We start from the raw sequence: 11,711 nt of genomic DNA, 5'->3' as shown, positions 1-11,711 counted from the left end.
AATGTGTTTGCAACTATTTAGTTATGCCAACCGTACACAGATAGGATGTATGATGTTTAACAAGTACTCACAATCACGTGACTTAGATAAGTGAGATGCAAGTATGACGAAGGAAAAATATGAAACAGTGGTTAACACTCTCATTTTCACAAGAAGCCCAACATGACTAAATTTGAATGTCATGTGTTACAACTATATTAATACCATAAAGCAAAATGTGCACATGATAACATATGGCAATGTAATCAAAATTCACAATTTGCACATACATACGGAACTCCCACTAGTTAAATATAACTGAAGATTCAGACAAACTCATACTGGTCATATGCTCCTAAAATATTTTTGGAGCCAAACCTTTTGTCAATGGATCAACCAACATGTGTTCTATGGAAATGTGCTCAACACAAATATGGGACTCAGCCACTTTCTCTTTAACAAACAAATATTTAATGTCGATATGCTTGGGGCGTGAAGAGCTTCTAGTATTTCAAGAGAATGAAACTGCTATAGAATTATCACAAAATATCTTCAATAGTCTCATAATAGTATTCACAATACCTAACTTGGAGATAAAATTCCGCAACCATATAGCCTGGCATGTAGTCTCATAAAAGGCAACATACTCTACCTCCATAGTTGAGGAAGCTGGAAGTGTTTGTTTGTCACTTTTTCAAGAAATAGCTCTTCCTACCATTATGAACACAAAACCTAAAGTTGATCTCTTGTCATCTGGAAAACCTGCATAATCGGCATCATAATATCCAACCACATCTAAAATGTCAGATTGCTGATATATTAGTACAAAATTTTTAGTGTCATACCTTAGTACCTTTTTAGTAGCTTTCCTGTGACTCAACCCATAATCACTCGAGTATCTCCCAAGTACACCAACAAAATAAGCAATATCAAGACATGTACATACTTGTCCATACATCAAACTGCAAACAACTGATGCTTATGGAATAGCTTGCATCTGAATTCTCTCATTATCATTTTGAAGGCATTTGGATTTAGACAGTTTGTTGCCTTTCATAATAGGTGATTTCCCTGAAGAACAATCATGCATATTAAACTTGTTCAAAAGGTCATCAATATAGGTCTTCTGAGATAATCCAAGAGTAGCACTAGATCTCTCATGAATAATCTGTATACCTAGTATATAAGAGGCTTCATCAAGATCTTTCATGTCAAATAAGAAGACAACATATGCTTTGTCTCTGACAAGAGCTCAGTGTCATTTTCTGCAAGTAATATAGCTTCTACATACAACACCAGAAAAACACATTTATTCCCACTAAGCTTCAAATATATACATTGATCAATAACATTTTCTTTAAAACCACAAGAGGTGACAATCTCATCAAACTTCAAGTACCACTATCTTGATGCTTGTTTAAGCTTATAAAGGGACTTATTAAGTTTACACACCATGTGCTCTTTTCCCCTCACTTAAAAACTATTTGGTTATTTCATGTATACATCTTTGAATATATGTCCAATAAGGAAAGATGCCAATTTATCCTTAAAAATTTTCAATAATTTAGGCTATCAGAACCCTAGCCGAAATTGCTTCTCTCTGAAATCTCTCTAATCTTCCCCAACCCAGAGCCGTGCGACGGGGGGGTGGGAGCTTCGTCTCCCGCTCCCCTTCCTTTTATCTGTTTGTAGTTTTTTTTCCTCTTTTTTTTTTTCTAGTTTTTTCAGGTCAATAAGGGAGGATGCCGCCCCGGACTGTCCAGCCGCCGTTCATCAATACGCGCCCCTCCAGGAGTTTGGTCAGCCGCTGATCTACAAGCTCACCGAACATGATGCCAAGCAGAGTGGGGCGTTGCCAGCACGCGCAGGATGAAGCCTCGGCTTTTTGAGGCGTGTGGCTGCCACGCGCCACCAAGGGGCCACCTGCAGATGTGTTTCTCAGCTTTGTTTGGTTCTTAGAGTTCGGTGTTATAGTTTCCGAGTGGCGGTTTTCCTCCCATAGTTAGTGTTTGTGTTTTTGTAGTCCCGTTTGCCGGTTGTTTTGTGTTCTGTATTTTTGCTTTTTCGGCGTCCGGTGACTCACTAAAAAAAAAAAGATGAGTAGCACTAATGCTATCCCAAGTGCAGGAGGATGTCGTGTAATAATTAGGAATAAATTCCTAGATCGTCTCCTCAGGAAAAGTTACTTAAAATTAAACTCGTTGAAAAGTGTGAAAAACTTCACAAAGAGAAAACAAGAGGATGATACGTGCAATGGATGAAAGAGGTTACTAGTCATGGACTAGATTCATATTTTTAGATTTTTGATTGCTGGATTGGAATGTAAATAACTAATAGATTAAACTCAGAAATTAATAAAACTAAATTAAGAATTAAACTAAATTAGAAAGTAATTGACAAAACATGCACTAAAAATTGAAAAGCCTCAAAATCAATGTTCTAGGGTTCATCATTGTATCTAAATCAAAAATTTTCAAATTAAACCATAGCAATTGTAATCACTATTAAAATGAAAGTTTAATGAAATAATAAAAATAAATAACATGAACTAAATGAATAACAAAAAAATCGTTCAAACTTCTAAGCCAAAAATCTCCAAAATAATGCAGAAACTTAAAACTGAAATGAAATAGCAAGTAGGGAAAGAAATGATCAAGCCATTTGAATGGAGATGAAAATTCGAGGTGGTGGAGTAGGATGAGCTGCAGTAGCAATTGGACTCCTCAAGGAGTTCTTCAATGTGCTGCAATTTGAATGAATGATCTAGTGAAAAATGTGTAATTGCTTGAATGATTGCTTGTCTGAAACCTCTTCTCCGAATCTCTTTCAAGTGAACAAAGTTCTTTTTTTCTTTTACGTAAACTTGCAGCCCTCTCTACTTTCCGTCTGCCTCTCCGTATTGACTCTCTGCTGGCTTGCTCTCCAAACCAAACTCAAAGTTCAACACTAAAAATAGAGAAAGTTATCTCCAGCCCCTTTTCACGTACAGAACGAGAACCCCTCTCACCAGCGTCCTCCCATTCCCCTTAACGGAAATGAACACTTCACTTTGGCAGTCCGAAACTCCCTCCATAGGCGTCCTCCTTTACGTCAACACCAGCAGCTTCCTCCCTGTATGTGCTGCCCCTTTTTGCTTTGCTTGTTTATTCTCCAAATTGAACTCAAAGTTCAACTTTTTGAAGAAGATGCAGTCCTCTGTTTTATCTCACTAAAACAGAGCAAAGTTCCTCAAATTTCTGTCATTCAATCCGTAAGCTTTCCTCCAGATTTTTTTCGTAAGCTTTCCTTTATCTCCACGTAAAACAAACTCTCCCTGAATGTAAACTCTAAACGTCCAATCCATCTGAACGTCAAAGTCACTTTCTTTCTCATTTTTCGGCTCCCACTTTCCTTCTCTCTCTCTCTCTTAAGTCAACGAAAAACTCTATACGTAAACTCCTCCTCACCGAACATCCATCCCTCCAACCGAAAGCTTCTCATTGCCGTAAACATTGACTTAGCTTGCATGTATTGTCTTTCTTTTCACGCTTTCCATTTTCCTTTTTCGGTGGTGTTAATTGTTGACTACATCACATGCAGCTCTCTATCTTCCTTCATTTCGGCTACCTCTTCCTTAATTTCAGCTCTTTTTCCACACATGTTTCTTCAAAGCTTCCTTCTCAGCTTTACATAAAAGACCCGAACATAAGCTCCTTTGTTCCCGAACGTCCCAAGCCCTTTGCCCTTTATTTCCTTTTCCTTGACTTTTCATTCCACTAGTGTGTCTCATTCCCCTTTCGACTCCACTTCGGATTTTACTTCATCATATTTCCATTATTTTCGACCTTCCTTCAAAACTCCACATCGCTTGCCGACAATTCTTTTACATTCAAAGTCCTCAACATTTTATCTTTTTCAGCAACTCTACTTTGAAAGACTCGTAAAGCATGCACTTTTAGTCAGAGCCGGATCTCATGAATTTTATTTAAACTGGAAATAAAGAGATAAAAAAAATTAAAACTCAGAAGAATAAAATATAAAAAAAAATATTATATATGTGAGAAAATATTGTCCAAATAAATCATAGTTATAAAATTAAGCATAAACATGATATTAATTAATTAAAAAACGCAACTCGAATTTATGCTTATTAACTATTTTTCCATCTAAAACCAATAATAATGTCACGAAGCAATTGAAATACATTGGTTTTAAATAGATAAAATATGCAATATTTCAGCTCAATCATCCGGCGTTTCTGCTATTGCACGGTCTCTGCCGATGTGGGTTGGTGTCGCCAATGTGTGTGTTCTATTTCTCTGATTATGGAGTATGGTTTTGTGTCTTGCACGGTTGGTTTGTGAGGTCTGTGGTGCCGCTGCTGGTTGTCTGGTTTTTTGGGTCACTGATTTCTGTGCTTTGCACGGCCTCTACCGCCGTGGTTTATCTTGTTTTGTTGTTCTGTTTGTTTTCATGTGAAGTCCACAGTGAGGTGTTGAGCTATTGAGCGGTCACTATCCGAGGTAAAGAGCTGAGAGCGGCGGGCGATGTTATGGCCGGTGGTCGTACGACCGACTTTCGTTGTGAAGGTTGTTGTGGTCCGTATGCAAGCTGGGTGCTCATGCCATTTGTGCTTGTAATGTCGATTGCCTGTGGAGGGTGTCCCGTCGAAGCTCATGTCGTGCTCGTGGTTGGGTTGTTTTTTGTTTGTTTTTTTGCTTTGTGGGTTTATCTGTTTATTTAGTTTTAGTGTAGGTATATGCTATTGGACTGTTTGTGCATAGTAATTGTCTCCTGTATTCCGCCTCTTGGAGGTTGGAGGGGTCATCCCGTCTCTGGTCGATACAGAGCATTTTACTCTCTTTTGAGAGATTTAGAAGTTAAGACAATGTCCGTCACTTGTGTGCGGGGAAGCTCCTGAGCAGTTGCGTTAGTTGACTTATAGTCTGGTTCTCCTGTATTGATAAGTCATAGGTGTAACTTCGTTTATGAATGAATGCAATGAAGCATATTTCTATAAAAAAAAAATTAAGGAAAGATGTCTTAACATCCATCTGATGTAACTCCAAGTCATAATGAGCTACCAATGCCATGATGACAAGAAACGAATCCTTGGTAGAAATAGGTCAGAATGTGTCTTTATAATCAATACCTTCTCTTTGAATGAGTCCCTTTGCCACAAGTCTTGCCTTATACCTCTTCACTTGACCTTTGAAATCATGATTGATTATAAAAACCCACTTGCAACCTATTGCCTTGCAACCATTTGGTAATTCAACCAAATCCCACACATTATGCTGACACATAGACTCCATCTCATCATTCATGGCATCCAGCTCATATAAATATTGGAAACTACTAATAGCCTCCTAAAAAGATGTTGGATCAAGAGATACTCTGACACTGAAATCATGTTCTTGCAAGTAGACAATATAGTCATATGAAATCATCAGTCTACGAGTTCTTTATGCTCTCTTTAAATGAGTACTATCAATCACTTCCTCACTAACGCCAAGCCTAATCTCAATGTGTTCTTGATTAGTAAGGATATAATGCTCCACCAAAGGCAGTGAAATAAATTATGGTGAAACAACCGGAATCGACACCAATATGACAACATGTTCTTCCTAAAATGTGATTTCTCGAGGCATAGAACTCCCACTATAGATTTCATGCTAAAAAAATGGCATGATTAGACTCAATTATTCTAGTAGTATGAGAAGGACAATAGAACCTTGAACCTATTGAGCCAATACAATAGCCAACAAAATATCCAGTAATGGAGTTAGCATCAAGCTTCTTCAATTGAAGATTATAAGGCCTTACTTTTGCTCTACAACCCAAGACACAAAAATGGTGCAAACTAGGGCTCTTTCTTGATTGTAGCTCTTAGGGAGTTTTAGGGACTGATTTACTTGGTACCTAATTCAAAATGTATGTTGCAGTCTTTTGGGCTTCTCCCCACAGAAATTCAGGTAGAGATGAGTGACTGAGTATACATCAAACCATGTCCATAATAGTGCGATTTCGTCTTTCTACAACACCATTTTGTTTAGGGGTTCCTGGCATTATATATTGAGTTTCAATGCCAAATGCTTAGAGGTATCTTGAGAATGGTCTTGGATTCCACCCAGTCTCGTCATATCTTCCAAAATACTCACTGCCCCTATCTGATCTTACTACTTTGATTTTTTTTTTTTTAAGTTCCATAGCTGCTTTAAAAACCTTGAGGGCTTCTAATGAATATGATTTTTCACGAATGACTTCAATAAATCCATAACGAGAATAATCATCAATGAAGGTAATATAATATTTGCAGTTTCCCAAAGTAGCAGGTGTAATAGGACCACATATGTTAGTATATAACACCTAGGCCTAGCACCTAGCCCAAGCCAAGTCAGCATTCTATAAAATTTTTTAGAGTTAATAATGTGTGGGTAGGCTGCTTTAAAAAAATTGTTCCCAAAGCAAAAGGTGTAATAAGACCCCATATATCAGTATGTAACACCCAAGCCTAGCACCAAGCCCAAGCCAAGTCCACATTCTATAAAATATTTTAGAGTTAATAATGTGTGGAAAGCTCACTTGAGTTTTAATGAAAAATGTATTTTTTAAAATAGGCTACGAGCCTAAAATCTTTTTTGGTGGAATATGGGTTTTTGCTGGGTTTGATAATTAGATTAAAATCATGCAATATTTTAGGAACCATGTGGAATCTTATTATTTGGTAATTGACCCTAAAACTTTATGAGATGAGTTAGATTAGTTTAGAATTTGAGTTGAAGCCCATTAGTATTTATTAAATACTTAGACCCATGAAAGTATGGACAAACCAAAGAGATTTTCAAATTGTTCTAACCTGCCCAACCCATTTGTTAAAAAGATGCGGGACGAAGGGGACAACGAAGGGCTAGGGAATGATGCATATGTACAGTCTTTTCCCAATATTGAAAATTGATGTACAGACTGTAATATTCGTCCATAAAATAGGGATAGAGAAGGGGAGAGGGTTTTGTTGAAAACCCTAAAATTTTTCCCAAAATATAGGGATAAATGGGATATGCAAACTTGAATGGGAATGCTCTAAGTCGGCAAATCTGAAATCTTTGGAATAAAGAAATTGGCTGAAGGTGGTTATTATTTATTTTTGTGAACCACCATCCCAAATAGATGCATTAATTTAGTGGTACGAGTGTGTTCTTTCAAATGAGAGGTTATGGGTTCAAACCACCATGGCTATACTTTGATTCTTTAATTTTAACAAGGCTATGAGATAGCCCAAGCGGTGTGTTGGCCAAGCCCGAAAATGCACAATGGTTGGGCTGAAAAGGCACCACGTATGGGCTGAACCGGTTGGTTTGAAGAGACATGATGCGTGGGCCGAAGAGGCACCACACATCGGCCTAACCATTCCGTGTGAAGACCCACTTGGATGGGTGCAATGCTTCAAAATAATTTCTCAACAGAAATGTTGAAGAGGTGTGGTTCAAACCAATGACCTCCCTTTTAGGGAGGGAGGTGTCCAACCACTTGACCAGGCATGTCCTTTGGTATCTAAATGAAACAATATAACCTTTAAACTATAACTACCAATTGAAAAGTCACAAGTTAAGAGTTGTAATTTTTCACATGGTGTCACTTGATTCTCTATAAATAGAAGATGAGACCTACAATTTTATTTATTCCATTCTCTCATTTTTTCAGTCAATTCACAATTTTGTAGAAAAATTTTAAAGGAAAAACTTTAGAATTGCTATTTGCAGTTTGTGACGTTGTTGTATCCTAGATGTGATTTGCTTGTAACCCGGTAGAAAACTCTTTTGAGTGAGGAAAATTATCACCTTAAAGATAGTGTTCTGCATGCCTCAAAGTCACATTTATTTTTTTAGATTACTGTATTCACACAACTTTCTTCAACAATTTTAAGGTGATAATCGCAATGAGATCAGAATCTGATATGTCAACTTTCAAGATGATGAATGAAGACTTTGTCAAACTAGATAAGTTTGATGGAACACATTTTACTCGCTAGAAAGACAAGTTGATGTTTATTCTTACTACATTAAAGATTTCATATGTTTTGGATTCAAACTTGCTAGTACTTCCAGAATCCAAATATGGCGATAATGATCAAATCAAGGTGGATAGCAAGAAGTGAGAAGAAGATGAAGTGGTATGTAGATGGCACATTCTAAATACACTTTTTGATTGTCTCTACGACTTATTTACATCAATCAAGTCACCAAAAGAGATTTGGGAGGCATCGGAATTCAAGTATAGAACCAAAAAGCAAGGTATGATTAAGTTCCTTATTATTAAATGTTTTGAGTTTATAATGAATGATAATACTTCTTTGATGGATCAAGTCCATGAATTGCAAGTTTTGGTGAATAAACTTTGAGATCTTAATGTTGAAGTTTTTGAACCTTTGCAAGTTGGGGCTATTATTGCCAAACTTCTTCCAAGTTTGAATAATTATAGAAAGAAACTTATGCACACAACAGAAGATTTCACTATAAAGCAAATTCAAAAACATTTATGAATTTAAAGAGGAAACTCAAATTTGTGATAAGAAATTATTTTCTCAAAATGGCTATAAAGTGAACTTTGTTGATGAGAAAAATAAGTTTCAAGATAATTTTGGAGAAAACAGGAGAAAATATAATAATTTTTCCAACAATGGTGACAAGTCCAAGAAAACAAAAACTTGTTACAATTGCATAAAGAATAGGCACTTTAAGCGTGAATGCAAGTACAAGAAGAAACATAAAGAAAAAAAAAAGGGGGCAATCCCAATAGTGCAAATTTGATCGAAAATGAGACATCGAAAATTGTGAATTGGTTTCTGAAATGCATATTAGCATGATTATATAGTTAAATATGGCTACAACAACCAAGTCATCTGATTGGTGGTATGATTCAGAAGCTACCGTCCATGTTTGCAATCAGAGATATCAATTCAAAAATTATGAAAATGCAACAGATGTAATACTAATAGGAAATCACAACTTTGCAAAAGTTGTGGGAAAAGGAATTGTGGAACTTTAGTTCACTTTTGATAAGAAACTTATTCTTATCAATGTTTTTCATGTCCCAAAAATAAAGAAAAATCGTGTAGCTGCAAATTTACTTTGTAAGAAGGGTGTTAAGACCATAATTGAGTCTAATAATGTAATTCTTTTCAAAGGGGGAGTGTTTGTTGGAAAATGGTACTCTTGTGATGGAATATATAAACTAAGTATTACTAAAAATAAGTTCTGATTCTGCTTATATTGTTGAGTCTTCTACTTTGTGGCATAATCGTTTAGCACATTTGAATTTTAAATCTTTAAAGTTTATGTCTAAACATAGTTTAATTCCATATAATCATGAATATGGTGCTAAATGTAAAATTTGCATTCAAGCAAAAATGACAAAGAAACTTTTTCCTAAAATAGACAAAAATACACAATTATTAGAACTTGTGTAGTTTGTGATATTTGTGAACTAAATATTATGTTAACTTGAGGAGGCAATAGATATTTTATTACTTTTATTGATATTTTTTAAGATATACATATGTATACTTGATGAAAAGTAAAGATGGGGCCTTCAATATGTTCAAATCTTATAAGTCTGTTGTTGAAAATCAAAAGGAAAAGAAAATTAAGATACTTCGTAGTGATAGAGGTGGTGAATATTTTCTTACTGAATTTTCTTTATACTTCGAGAAAAATGGCATAATACATCAAACTAGTGCACCCTGTACCCCACGACAAAATAGTTTAGCAGAAAGAAAAAATAGGATACTAGTTGATATGTTAAATGCTATGATTTTGAATGCAAAATTGTCTTTTAATTTGTGAGGAGAAGCATTGCTCACGGCATGTTATTTGCATAATAGAGTATTGTAACATCCAAACCCCAAAAGTGTTATTTTTATATTTATTTTTTATTATTATTAGATATGTTTTGAATTGGTAATGTGTTTTGAATAGGATTTTTTACTATTAAACTAAACTATACGCCTCTTTTATTTTTTGCTTGGTTTCCAAAGTGAGTAGTTTCCGAATTTGGAATTAACTTTCAACTCAAACACTTCAAACCATTATCCTTTTAGTATTTGTAATCTCTTAGGATTGGGATCCTTTCTCCCTTCATGCCTCAATCCTCCCAATCTACTTTTCTTTCAGTGATCCATTTAGTGTCCTAGTTGCATAGTTTCTCAATTGGAAACTAACTCCCAACTCCAAACTCCATCCAATCTCCATATGACTCGTGATAACCCTTCTCCTTGCCCATAAAACCCATGGGAAACCATGCCTCTCCTACACTTCAAACTAGAGCTACATAGCAAAAGAAGGAAGAAGCCTTTCAACATAGAGAAAATCCACCGTAGCAAACCCACAACCCTAGACATTTACCTTGTCGGAACCACCATAGAGCACATCGTTAGTGAGCCACCCTCCCTCCACAAAGTGCATTGATCCTTAAAACTTCCCCTGTCACTCTCCCTCCCCACTGACAGCAAGCAAACAACCACCACCAACCACCACCAACCACCACATGGAGGTCTGACCACCTCCCAGCCACCACAAAAATCGTCAACAAGCCCAATCCCATCGAACACACTCCTTCTCCTTTCCGGTAAGTCCCCGATGGGATCTCTCTCTCCCTTGATTTCCAGATCTCGGTCTCTCTCTCTCTCTCTCTCTCTCTCTCGTCACACCATTGCCGAAAGGACCCAGTCACTTTGCTAGTCACTTCTAGCTACCTAAAGCCACTGTTGCACCTAGTGTTGTGAGGCACTGGTGTTTGTGAAATTTGTTCTTCTTTCTTGTGGGTTTTTTTTTTTTTGGCTGTTAATTGTTCTGAGTTGTTGGGTTTTTCTTGCATGCGAAATTAGTTATTCTTTTGCCTCGTATGTGGTTAACGTGGGTGGTTGATGTCCTGATGGGGCTGAGCGAGGCTAAGCTTTGCTTGGAGCGGTTTGCCTTGTGTTTGTCGTGTGATAGTTGCTTGCACAAAGTCCTGCAATCCATGCTTCATTTAGGGATCTTTTTTCCTCTGCAAACTGTTGTGGTCGCATTCCTGCCAAAGCCAACTTAGAGCCAGATCATGGCATCACTTCGTAGCCAAACCAGAGGCACTTCTGGTGACGATGCGAAGGTCAAGAGCACCGATTTTTGCTCTGGAAAGTCCTTATGAGGGTTTTGATTTTTTTTCTTGGTTGGCCAAATGGGGTATTTATAGGAAGAGTGAGAGGATTAGGCAGTGGATTGCTGTGAGTAGAAGCCACTAGGAGACAAAAAAGGTAGCAGTGGATTGATCTAGAAATTGAAAGATGCATTGCTATGAGTCAAGCGGTGGAAGGGCATACAGACAAATAGGAAGGTTGTGAAAGTGAGAGGAAATATGTATTCTGCCAAAAAGTGAGTGAAGCGGTGATTCAAACGTGGCCTGATGTTTTGGAAAAATTGAAGAAGGCAACGATAAGTTTAGAAATTTAAAAAGATAAAAGATAAAATTGTAGATTGAAGTTCCAAAAAATTGAAGAAGCGGTGGAATGAATCTGATGAGAGCAAAGCAGACAAATTCGACAAAGATAGTAACCAAAAAGTAAGGATAAAATTGGAAAAAATGTTATACGACACTTGCTTGAGGGATGAAAGAGGTTTTAAAAATCTAGGTGAGGATAAAATGGGATATAAATATTGTAACATAAATTACTGTTCATTTAAAGATTGACGCTTTTATATATAAGAAGATATTGA

Source organism: Carya illinoinensis, chromosome 4 (genome assembly GCF_018687715.1).
Source record: "Carya illinoinensis cultivar Pawnee chromosome 4, C.illinoinensisPawnee_v1, whole genome shotgun sequence".
In the NCBI taxonomy this organism is placed as follows: domain Eukaryota; kingdom Viridiplantae; phylum Streptophyta; class Magnoliopsida; order Fagales; family Juglandaceae; genus Carya; species Carya illinoinensis.
The sequence above is the reverse complement of the archived record's forward strand: the minus strand, read 5'-3'. Positions refer to the sequence as shown.